Raw genomic sequence first — 11,840 nt, forward strand, 5'->3', positions numbered from 1 at the left:
ACCTGCAATTCTGAGCTCCCTGCACTCCCCTCCACACTCACTCTGAGGTCTGGAAGCCTGTCCCCCAGGAGTCCAGATTCTTGGGTATTTTCTTGAGGGGTGTGGACAGGGCATAAACTGCTGCTGGTCAGTGCTGATTCTGTGGCACAGGAGTGAGGAGAGGATGGTTGGCTGAGAGGGAACCACACAGGAGCGGTGGTGCCCCAAGGCACAGAGCAGCAGCGGTTTTTGGCAGCAATAGGGCTCACCCCTGGATGTTCCTGAGTCACACCCCCTGTCTCTCTGGGCAACCAGAGGAGGCCCATCATTGTCTCCAGTGGCAGCCACTGATGGAACAGATCTTGGATGAAAACACAAGCCCCGTGAGTAAAGGGTTTGCCTGAGGCAATACCGGCCTGGGTGAAGCGTGGGGACTAGAAAACACACATGCAGAGCCAGCAGATTCCCAGGGCGGGGCTGACCCAGAGGACTGCTTTACTGAGAGTGGGATGCACCTAGCACTCAGGGGATTATTAGCCCAGAAAAAGGAGGGCAGGCAGAGGCTGGAACTGACAGCTAACTGTGTGCCACTGGAATACAAACAGCAGTGAGACCAGGCAGTGGCACAGACAGGGCCTGAGGCGCAGGTTCTGTGAACTCTAACAGCCTCTCTTCTGCAGGGGAAGATAGCCAGGACAGAAACAAATTCTGTGAAGTTGTTCTGTTCTGTCAGTAACATCAATCAGGGGTGGAGCTACAACTGAGTGAAAAGCCCAAGCCTCCATTAAACACCCGAGGTTGTCAGGCCTCACCTCCTCCTGCCGGATAGTGGCAGAGAGCAGTGGCCTGGCTGAGGAGACATAGATCTCCCTGTGATTCAGGCAGGCGAAAACCCCTGGAGTATCTTCTCCTTGGAGGCAACAGGGTCACACACTGCGGGGTTATCAGTGACTGGGTGTGATAGAGGTGCAAGGTGGGGAAGGAGGCATCAACCTTCCCAGACTAATCTATTTGCTGGGTGGGTCCTCCTGACCTCACAGAGCACTGGAGCAAGTCATATATGAGTTGTTAGCAGACCACTGTAATCTAGTTGCCAGATAACTTTTAAGCTCTCGCACCTGAAACAGGTGCTGACTGGGACAATTGATTTGGACTTCTTGAACTGGGCTAATCACCCGAGGACTATCCAAGTGGTACCCTGGGTGTGGGGTTGTGAGAAGGTTTGATTTTCATTTCCAATTGTTGCCTGTGGGGGGAAGGGTGTCTTAATTGCTGGTATTTCTCCACATCTGAGACTTCAACCCAGATTAACTGATTCACTAGGGTCAGACAGGTACCAGCTAAAAAAAGACAGAGCCACTTAGCCCCACCACACCAAGCAGGTCTAAAGTTTCTCAGGCCATAGCACTGGACGGGTCCTCAGCAAAGCACCAGGGGAAAAGGTACAGACACCAGTCCCAGCTTTTGGGCAAAGGGCTGGTGAATCACTACTCCTGGAGCCCTGAAACCAACTTTTCTTTATACACTCATCTATTCAAACAGTATAAAATAATCATGGGCACAATCAGCAGAAAAAATCTGGTAACATGAATAACCAGAGATCAACCCCCGAAGGAAAGATATGGCAGACGTAACTGAAGATCCCATTCATAAACAGATAGCCGAGATGTCAGAAATAGAATTCAGAATCTGGATTGCAAACAAGATTAACAGAATGGAGGAAAAGTTGGAATTGTATCTCAAGAATGAAAGAAAAAGAATCCAATGTACTCAGCCTTACTATGAAGCTAATTTATAGCATTCATATGAAGGCTACAACCCAACTATAGCACAAGAACATGGGGAAAGGGCCAAGAGAGGGGAAGGGAGGGGGGAAGTCATGGTGGAAGGAGGGTAATGGGTGGGACCACACCTACAGTCCATCTTAGAATGGGTACAGGCGAAACTTACTAAATGCAGAAAACAAATGTATACATACAATAATTAAGAAAATGTCATGGAGGCTACATTGAACAGTTTGATGAGAATATTTCAGATTGTATATGAAACCAGCACATTAAATTGTACCCCTTGATTGCACACATGTACACACCTATGATTTAACAATAAAAAATAAACAAAAAAAAAAAAAGAAAGAAAGAAAAAGAAATTCCAGGAGCAATTCAAAAGTTGTCTCAAGAATTCAACAAATTTAAATACAAAATCACCAAATATTTTGACATGTTGAAGTGAGCATTTGCAGCCCTCAAAGACATGAAAAATACAGTAGAATCCTTCAATAACAGAGTGGAGCTCAAACTCTCAAAGAGGAAGAGAAATGGAGAGCAAAAATGAATCATTCTCTCAGAGAGCTCTGGGATATATCTAAGAAATCTAATATTGCCTCATAGGAATCCCTGAAAGCAGTGAAGTAACCTCGCAAGGCACAGAGGCTCTTGTCCATGAAATTATGAAAGAGAATTTTCCAGACATGACCAGAGATTTTGAAATTCAGATAACAGTTTCAGAACCTCAGCCTGACTCAACCCGAAAAAGATATCCTCCAGGCACATCATAATTAACTTCACTAAAGTTAACATGTAGGAGAAAATTCTGAAAGCAGCCATATGTAAGAAAATCATAACCCACAAGGGAAGAATATTAGAATGACTGCAGATCTCTCTCCTGAAACCTTTTAAGTCAGAAGAAGGTGGTCATTGACTTTTAATCTCCTAAAACCAAATAACGTTTAACCCAGGATCCTGTATCCAGTTAACTGAGCTTCATTTATGATGGAGAAATTAAATACTTTAATGACGTTCACAGGTTGAAGAAATCCACCATAACTAAACCAGCTGTTCAGGATATTCTCAGACCTATCCTCCATAATGGCCAGCAAAATCCTCTACTACAAAGTAAACCCACCCAGAAACTTTTGATCAAACTTCAACTTCCACAGTGGTGAAAGGTTTAAAAATGTCCCCTTGACTTTTGAAAAACCCTATACCCAAAATTTTACCAGGTTTATCAATATTCTCCATTAATGTGAACAGCTTAAACCATCCTCTAAAGAGGCACAGGTTGGCTGACTGGATACAAAAAATCAGACCAGATATCTGCTGAATACAAGACTCTCATCTTGCCTTAAAAGATAAATATACCCTCAGGATGGTCATCCATATTTCAGGCAAATGGAAATAAAAAAAAAAGCAGGTGTTCCAGTTCTATTTGCAGATACAATAGGCTTTAAATGAACAAAAGTAAGGAAGGATAAGAATGGTCACTTCATATTTGTAAAGGGTAATACTCAATATGATGAGAATTCAATTATTAATATTTATGCACCCAAACAAAATGTGCCACAATTTATAAGAGAAGCTCTAACAGACATGACCAACTTGATTTCCTCCAGCTCCATAATAGTCAGAGATTTTAACACTCCTTTGGCAGTGTTGGATAGATCCTCCAATAAGAAGCTGAGCAAAGAAATCTTAGATTTAAACCTAACCACCCAACATTCGGATTTAGCAGACATCTACAGAACATTTCATCCCAACAAAACTGAATACACATACTTCTAATCAGCCCACGGAACATACTCCAAAATCGATCACATCTTAGATCACAAGTCTGAACTCAGTAAATTTAAAGGAATAGAAATTATTCTTTGCATCTTTTCAGACCACCATGGAATAAAAGTTGAACTCAGTAACAACAGGAGTCTGCATACTCATACAAAAACATGAAAGTTAAATAACCTTATGCTGAATGATAGCTGGATCAGAGATGAGATTAAGAAAGAATTAACAAATTTTTGGAACAAAGTGACAATGAAGACACGAATTATCAGAACCTCTGCTATACCGCAAAGGCAGTCCTAAGAGGGAAATTTATAGCACTGCAAGCCTTCTTCAAGAGAATGGAAAGAGAGGAAGTTAACAACTTAATGGGACATCTCAAGCAACTGGAAAAGGAAGAACATTCCAACTCCAAACCTAGTAGAAGAAAAGAAATAACCAAACTTAGAGCAGAATTAAATGAAATTCAAAACAAAAGGATCATACAAAAGATCAATAAATCAAAAAGTTGTTTTTTGGAAAAGGTCAATAAAATAGATAAAACGTTGCCTAATCTCACCAGAAAAAAAAAAGAGTAAAATCTCTAATTTCATCAATCAGAAATGACAAAGATGAAACAGCAACAGACTCCTCAGAAATTCAAAAAAATCTTCATGAATATTACAAGAAAACTTATTCTCAGAAATATGAAAATCTGAAGGACGTTGACCAATAATTGGAAGCATGTCACCTTCAAAGACTTAGCCAGAATCAAGTGAAAATGTTGAACAGGCCTATATCAACTTCTGAAATAGCATCAAACATACAAAATCTCTATGAAAAAAGCCAGGGACCAGATGGCTTCACGTCAGAATTCTACCAAACCTTTAAAGAGGAACTAGTACCTATATCACTCAACCTGTTCCAAAATATAGAAAAAGAAAGAACACTACCCAACACATTCTATGAAGCAAACATCACCCTGATGTCCAAACGAGGAAAAGACCAAAAAGAATAGAAGATAATAGAACAATATATCTAATGAGCATTCATGCAAAAATATTCAACAAGATCCTAACAAACAGAATCCAGCAACACATCAAACAAATTATACATCATGACCAAGTAGGTTTTATCCCAGGGATTCAAGGCTGGTTCAGTATAAATAAATCTATGAACATAATTCAGCACACAATCAAATTAAAAAACAAATACCATATGATTCTCTAAATTGATGCAGAAAAAGCTTTATATAATATCCAGCATCCCTTCATGTTCAGAACACTTAAGAAAATTGATATAGAAGGGACATTTCTTAAATTAATAGAGGAGATCTACAGCAAACCCACAGCCAATATCGTATTGAGTGGAGTTAAATTGAACTCATTTCCACTCATATCAGGAACCAAGCATGTTTTCCCCTTGTCTTCATTGCTCTTTAACATTGTAATGGAAATTTTAGCCATTGCAATTAGGGAAGAAAAGGCAATCAAGGGTATCCATATAGGGTCAGAAGAGATCAAACTTTCACTTTTCGCAGATGATATGATTGTATATCTGGAAAACACCAGGGATTCTACTAGAATACTCTTAGAAGTGATCAAGTAATACAGTAGCATCTCAGGTTACAAAATCAACAATCATGAATCAGTAGTCTTTATATCTACCAACAGTACAAGCTAAAAAAACAGTCAAGGACTCTATTCCATTCATAGTAGTGCCAAAGAAGATGAAATATTTGGGAGTTTATCTAACAAAGGAAGTGAAGGATATCTATAAAGAGAACTATGAAATTCTGAGAAAAGAAATAGCTGAAAATGTTAACAAATGGAAAAACATACCATGCTCATGGCTGGGAAAAATCAACATTGTTAAAATGTTCATACTACCAAAATCGATATACTATTTTAATGCAATCACTATTAAAGCTCCACTGTCATACATTAAAGGTCTTCAAAAATTAATACTTCATTTTATATGGAATCAGAAAAAAAACTCAAATAGCCAAGACATTACTCAGAAATAAAAACAAAGCAGGAGGAATCATGTTACCAGACCTCTGACTATACTATAAATCGATAGTGATCAAAACAATATGGTACTGACACAAAAACAGAGAGGTAGATGTCTGGAACAGAATAGAGAACCAAGAGATGAGCCCAGCTACTTATGGTTATTTGATATTTGACAAGCCAATTAAAAACATTCAGTGGGGAAAAGAGTCCCTATTTAATAAATGGTGCTGGGTGAAATGGCTGGCAACCTGTAGAAGACTAAAACTGGACCCACATCTTTCACCATTAACTAAGATAGGCTCTAACTGGATTAAAGATTTAAACTTAAGACATGAAACTATAAAAATACTAGAAGAGAGTGCAGGGAAAACCCTTCAAGAAATGGGTCTGGGAGAGTATTTTATAAGGAGCACCACCTGGGCAATTGAAGCAGCTTCAAAAATACACTACTGGGACCTGATCAAACTAAAAAGCTTCTGCAAAGCCAAGAACACAGTGAGTAAAGCAAGCAGACAGCCCTCAGAATGGGAGAAGATATGTGCTGGTATGTCTCCAACAAAGGTTTCATAACCAGACTCCACAGAGAACTCAAACTTATAAGCCAGAAAAAAAACAAGTGATCCCATCACAGGCTGGGCAAGGGACATGAAGAGAAACTTCTCTGAAGAAGACAGGTGCACAGCCTATAGACATATGAAAAAATGCTCGTCATCCTTAATCATCAGAGAAATGCAAATCAAACCTACTTTGAGATATCATCTAACTCCAGTAACATTAGCCTATATCACAAAATCCCAAGACCAGAGATGTTGGGGTGGATGTGGAGAAAAGGGCACACTTCTACACTGCTGGTGGGAATGCAAATTAATACATTCCTTTTGGAAAGATGTTTAGAGAACACTTAGAGGTCTAAAGATAGACCTGCCATTTAATCCTATAATTCCTCTACTAGGTCCATACCCAGAAGACCAAAAATCGCATTATAACAAAGATATTGATACCAGAATCTTTATTGCAGCCCAATTCATAATTGCTAACTCATGGAAAAAGCCCAAGTGCCCATCTATCCACGAATGGATTAATAAATTGTGGTATATGTACACCATGGAATACTATGCAGCCTTAAAGAAAGATGGAGACTTCACCTCTTTCATGTTTACATGGATGGAGCTGGAACATATTCTTCTTAGTAAAGTATCTCAAGAATGGAAGAAAAATTATCCAATATACTCAGCCCTACTCTGAAACTAATTTATGGCTTTCATATAAAAGCTATAACCCAATTATAACCTAAGTATATGGGGAAAGGGGAGAGGGAGAGGAGGAGAGGGTGGAGGATGTGTGGAGGGAGGATGATTGGTGGGATCACACCTATGGTGCATCTTATAAGTGTACATGTGAAAGTTAGTAAATCTAGAATATAAATGTCTTAACACAATAACTAAGAAAATGCCAGGAAGTCTTTGTTAACTAGTGTGATGAAAATATGTCAAATTGTATATAAAACCAATGTATGGTGACCCTTTATATCATTGTTGTACACATCTATGATTTAATAATAAATAAAAAAAGAAAGTGTCTAGTGTGATCCATGTGGTAATAGAATTAGAGACATCAGGGGGGAGAGACAAGATGGCGGACTGAAGCCAGATTTCCACAGAGGCTCCCATCCAGAAGGAGAGTTAAGGGACAAAAATTTAGTAAGTATCCTGGTGGATTTGAGCTGCACCAAGAGAGAAGGTTGAAGAATGCACACCAACATCGCCGAGGCAAGCTGTGATCACAAGGACGCAAACAAAAGCAAAACGGCTCACTTCTGGATATTCTGAAGCCACACCCCCTGTCTCCCTGGGCAACCAGAGGAGGCCACCAGTGAGCAAAGTATTTGCCTGACGCTGCTCACAAACCTGGGAAGCTTCCAGGGCAGGGCCAACTCAGAGAGGTAATTGGACACAAACCTCCAGCAGCAAAGACGTTTGAACTCAGAACAGCCCGTCTTCTGCAGGCAATTTTAGCATAAACAGAGACAGAATCCCACAAAGTTGTCTGTTCTGTTGTTAGCAACATCAATCAGGGATGGGGCTAAGCCTGAGTGAACACCTCTCCCCCACCACCTGAATAAAACACTCAAAGATGTCAGGGCCCACCCCTCATGTTAGATAGCAGGAGACGGCAGGGGCCTGGCAGATGTCCTTGCGATTCAGGCAGGTGCAAACCCCTGGAGTATATATTCACTACAGGCAACTGGGCTAGCCATCTGCAGAGATACCAGTGACTGGGTCCGAAGGAGGGGCAAAGTGGGGAAGGAGACATAAACCTTCCCAGACGGATCTATTTGCTAGGTGGCTCCTCCTGACTCCACGCAGCACTGCAGTAAGCCATATCAGAGTAGTCACCAGACCACTGTGATCCAGTTCCCAGAGACCTCTTGAACTCTCCCACCTGAGACAGGTGCCAATTGAGACAATCGATTTGGACATTTTGAACTGAATTAATAGACTGAGGACTTTTCAGGTGGTGCCCTCAGTATGCGGTTGTAGGAAGGTTTGATTTTCCTTTCCCAATTGGTGCCAGAGGTGGGTGGGAGGGGTGACTTAATTGCTGGGTTTTCCACACAGATGAGACTTCCAGCCAGAGTAAATGTTACAATAGGAATGAACGGAAACCAGATGAAAACAAGACACAACCACTTCGTCCCACCACACAAGACAGGGCCCCAGTTTCTCAGGGCACAATACTGTACGGGCCCTAAATAAAGCCCCAGGGGAAAAATGAAAGGGAGTAAAATAACCATGGGGCAGAATCAGTGGAAAAAACTCTGCTAGCATGAATAACAAGAATAGATCAACCCCCCCAAGAAAAGATACAGCAGATGTGATTGAAGATCCCATTCATAAACAACTGGCTAAGATGTCAGAAATCGATGTCAGAATTTGGATTGGAGACAAGATTAATAAAATGGAATTAGGAATTCGAGGAGAAATTCAAAAGTTGTCTCAAGAATTTAACGAATTTAAAGACAAAACAACGAAAGACTTAGACACAATGAAGGAAGAATTTACAACCCTCAAAGATATGAAAAATACAGTAGAATCCCTCAGCAACAGAATGGAGCAAGCAGAAGAGAGGATTTCAGACATTGAAGATAAAATCTTCGAACGCTCCCAATCTCTCAAAGAGGAAGAGAAATGGAGAGCAAAAACGGATTATTCACTCAGAGAATTCTGGGATAATTTGAAGAAAAGCGATATATGAATAATTGGGATTTCTGAGAATGATGAAGTGGCCTCGATGGGCACAGAGGCCCTTCTGCATGAAATTATGAAAGAAAATATTCCGGACATGCCTAGAGAATCTGAAATTCAGATAGCAGACAGTTTCAGAACCCCAGCACGATTCAACCCCAATAAGTCATCCCCCAGACATATCATAATTAACTTCACTAAAGTTAATATGAAACAGAAGATTCTCAAAGCAGACCGGTGAAAGAAAACCATTAGGTACAAAGGAAAGAATATTAGAACAACTTCAAATCTCTCTGCTGAAACTTTTCAAGCCAGAAGAGGGTGGTCATCGACTTTTAAAATCCTAAAGCAAAATAACTTTCAACCCGGGATCTTGTATCCAGCTAAACTGAGTTTCATTTGTGATGGAGAAATTAAATAGTTCAATGACATTCATATGTTGAAAAAAATTTGCCATAAGTAAACCAGCTCTTCAAGATATTCTCAGACCTATCCTCCCCAATGACCAACCCAATCTTATACCATAAAATTAAACTCACTCAGAAACTTCAGATCAAACTCCAACTTCCACAATGGTGAAACGATTAAAAATGTCCACTGGACCTTTGAAAAACTCAATACCCAAAATTCCACCACACTTGTCAATACTCTCCATTAATGTGAATGGCTTCAACTGCCCTCTAAAGAGGCATAGGTTAGCTGACTGGATACAAAAACTCAATCCAGATATTTGTTGCATACAAGAGTCACATCTTAACTTAATGACAAATACAGACTCAGGGTGAAAGGATGGTCATCCATATTTTAGGCAAATGGTAATCAGAAAAAAGCAGGTGTTGTAATTTTATTTGCAGATATAGTAGGCTTTAATCCATCAAAAGTAAGGAAGGACAAGAATGCTCACTTCATATTTGTTAAGGGTAATACTCAATATGATGATATCTCAATTATTAATATCTATGCACCCAACCAGAAGACACCTCTGTTTATAAGAGAAACTCTAACAGACATGAGTAACTTGATTTCCTCCAGCTCCATAATCGTCGGAGATTTCAACACTCTTTTGGCAGTGTTGGATCGATCCTCCAGCAAGAAGCGGAGCAAAGAAATCTTAGATTTAAACCTAACCATCCAATATTTAGATTTAGCAGACATCTACAGAACATTTCATCACCAAAAAACTGAATACACATACTTCTCATCAGCCCACGGAACTTACTCCACAATTGACCACATTTTAGGTCACAAGTCTAACCTCAGTAATTATAAAGGAATAGAAATTATTCCTTGCATCTTCTCGGACCATCATGGAATAAAACTTGAATTGAGTAACAACAGGAATCTGCATACTCATACAAAAACGTGGAAATTAAATAACCTTATGCTAGATGATAGCTGGGTCAGAAATGAGATTAAGAAAGAAATCGCCAATTTTTGAGACAAAATGACAATGAAGACACAAACTATCAGAACATCTGGGACACCGCAAAGTCAGTTCTAAGAGGGAAATTTATAGCACTGCAAGCCTTCCTCAAGAGAACTGAAAGAGAGGCAGAGCAAGATGGCGGCCGAGTAACAGCTTCCTTGCATCTGGGCACCGTGAGTCTGCGGAGATAGGACTACAGGCATCTCTGGCTGGTGGTGTCTGCGTATCATCACCACTATGAGGATACAGGGATTCAGCTAGAGACTTCTGGACCCCAAGAAGAGGACTAAAACAGTGGAAAAACGGCAAGTGGTCGCATGTGTTCAATCCATCTAAACCCTCCCGCAACTGTAAGTTCAGTAGCAGCGAGACTGCAAACCAGAAAGGCCTTACCTGTGAACTGTTTTGGTGTCTTTGGACTTGGCACTCAGTTGAAATGCCTTGGGGAGAGCCTGAGCGGGAGTGCAGAGAAATTTGGCTGTTGTCTAGGGCCTCAGTCTGAGCTGCTGAGCCAGACGGAGCTAATAGTGTTTGGCTGTGGGACACAGGGAGCCATTGTGAGTGATCTGCCCCGGCAAGCTCTGCCCTCAGGGTCGCAGAGCTAGAAGCGGGTGGGAGCGACCAAGTAGCCTAAGGGTAGGGTCTGACACGCCTTGCAGCCCCAACCCTCAGGGGCAGAGTATGACCGGTTTTGGTACACTGGGTAAGTGGATAGCCACTTCAGCAGTGATTCCAGCGACAAGCACTTTACCGGGAAAGCTTCTGCTCAGCAAGTTCACAAGTTCAAAGTGCTTTTTAAGTGGGCTGAAGAGATATTTAGGGTGTCTACTTGCTGGGGTTTGAGAAAACTGCAGCCTCCAGTCGTATCAGAACTGTGAATAACATATCATACCCAGAAGACCACGTGTTGCCCAGACAATATTCAAAAACATATACATACTGCTTTGTTTTTGGTTGTGTTGTTTTTTTTTTTGGTTCAGTTGGGGTTTTTTTTTTGTTTATTTTGACGTTGTTGATGTTCTTTTGTTTTTTAATTTTAACATTTCCACACAGATCCTTTTTCTTTCTCAATTTTACTAGTTTAATTATAATTTCCGACTGCTGTGTTTTTTAATAACTAGAACTTCATTTTTGCTAGTGTTTCTACCACTATTATTTGGTTTTTCACCCAAGTTTATCCCCTTAAAGTTTTCTGTTTGATTGTTTTGGATTGATTTATAGCATTTTTGCCTTTCTTCTCTACTTGGTGGAGGTGGGGTACTGTGTCTGATCAGGTTAGCAAAGAGCTGCTGACCTCAAGGGTACCACCCAAATGGGCACCCCCAGAAGGTGGGTTTTTGTTAAGGCTATGTCAAAGTACCCTACTGTACACCTATATTGCTCTGTCTCCCTCTTTCTGTGCCTCTCTTCTTTTCCTCAATATTCCTTATACCCAGCCCCTCTCCTTTCTCTATTTTTCTTTTTTTTCTTATCACTCGTTCCTCCTTTCATTCATCCCGTTTTTGCTCTTCAACCTTCTCACCCTTCTGGTCCTGTAACCCTTAGTCCACAGGCACAAGAACTTAAAGAGCAAGAGGAAGTGAAAGGAAAATTAGGGCAAGGAAACAGATAAAAGAAATCACTCATGAAGAAGAATCAG

Source organism: Nycticebus coucang, chromosome X, assembly GCF_027406575.1.
Source record: "Nycticebus coucang isolate mNycCou1 chromosome X, mNycCou1.pri, whole genome shotgun sequence".
Lineage (NCBI taxonomy): Eukaryota > Metazoa > Chordata > Mammalia > Primates > Lorisidae > Nycticebus > Nycticebus coucang.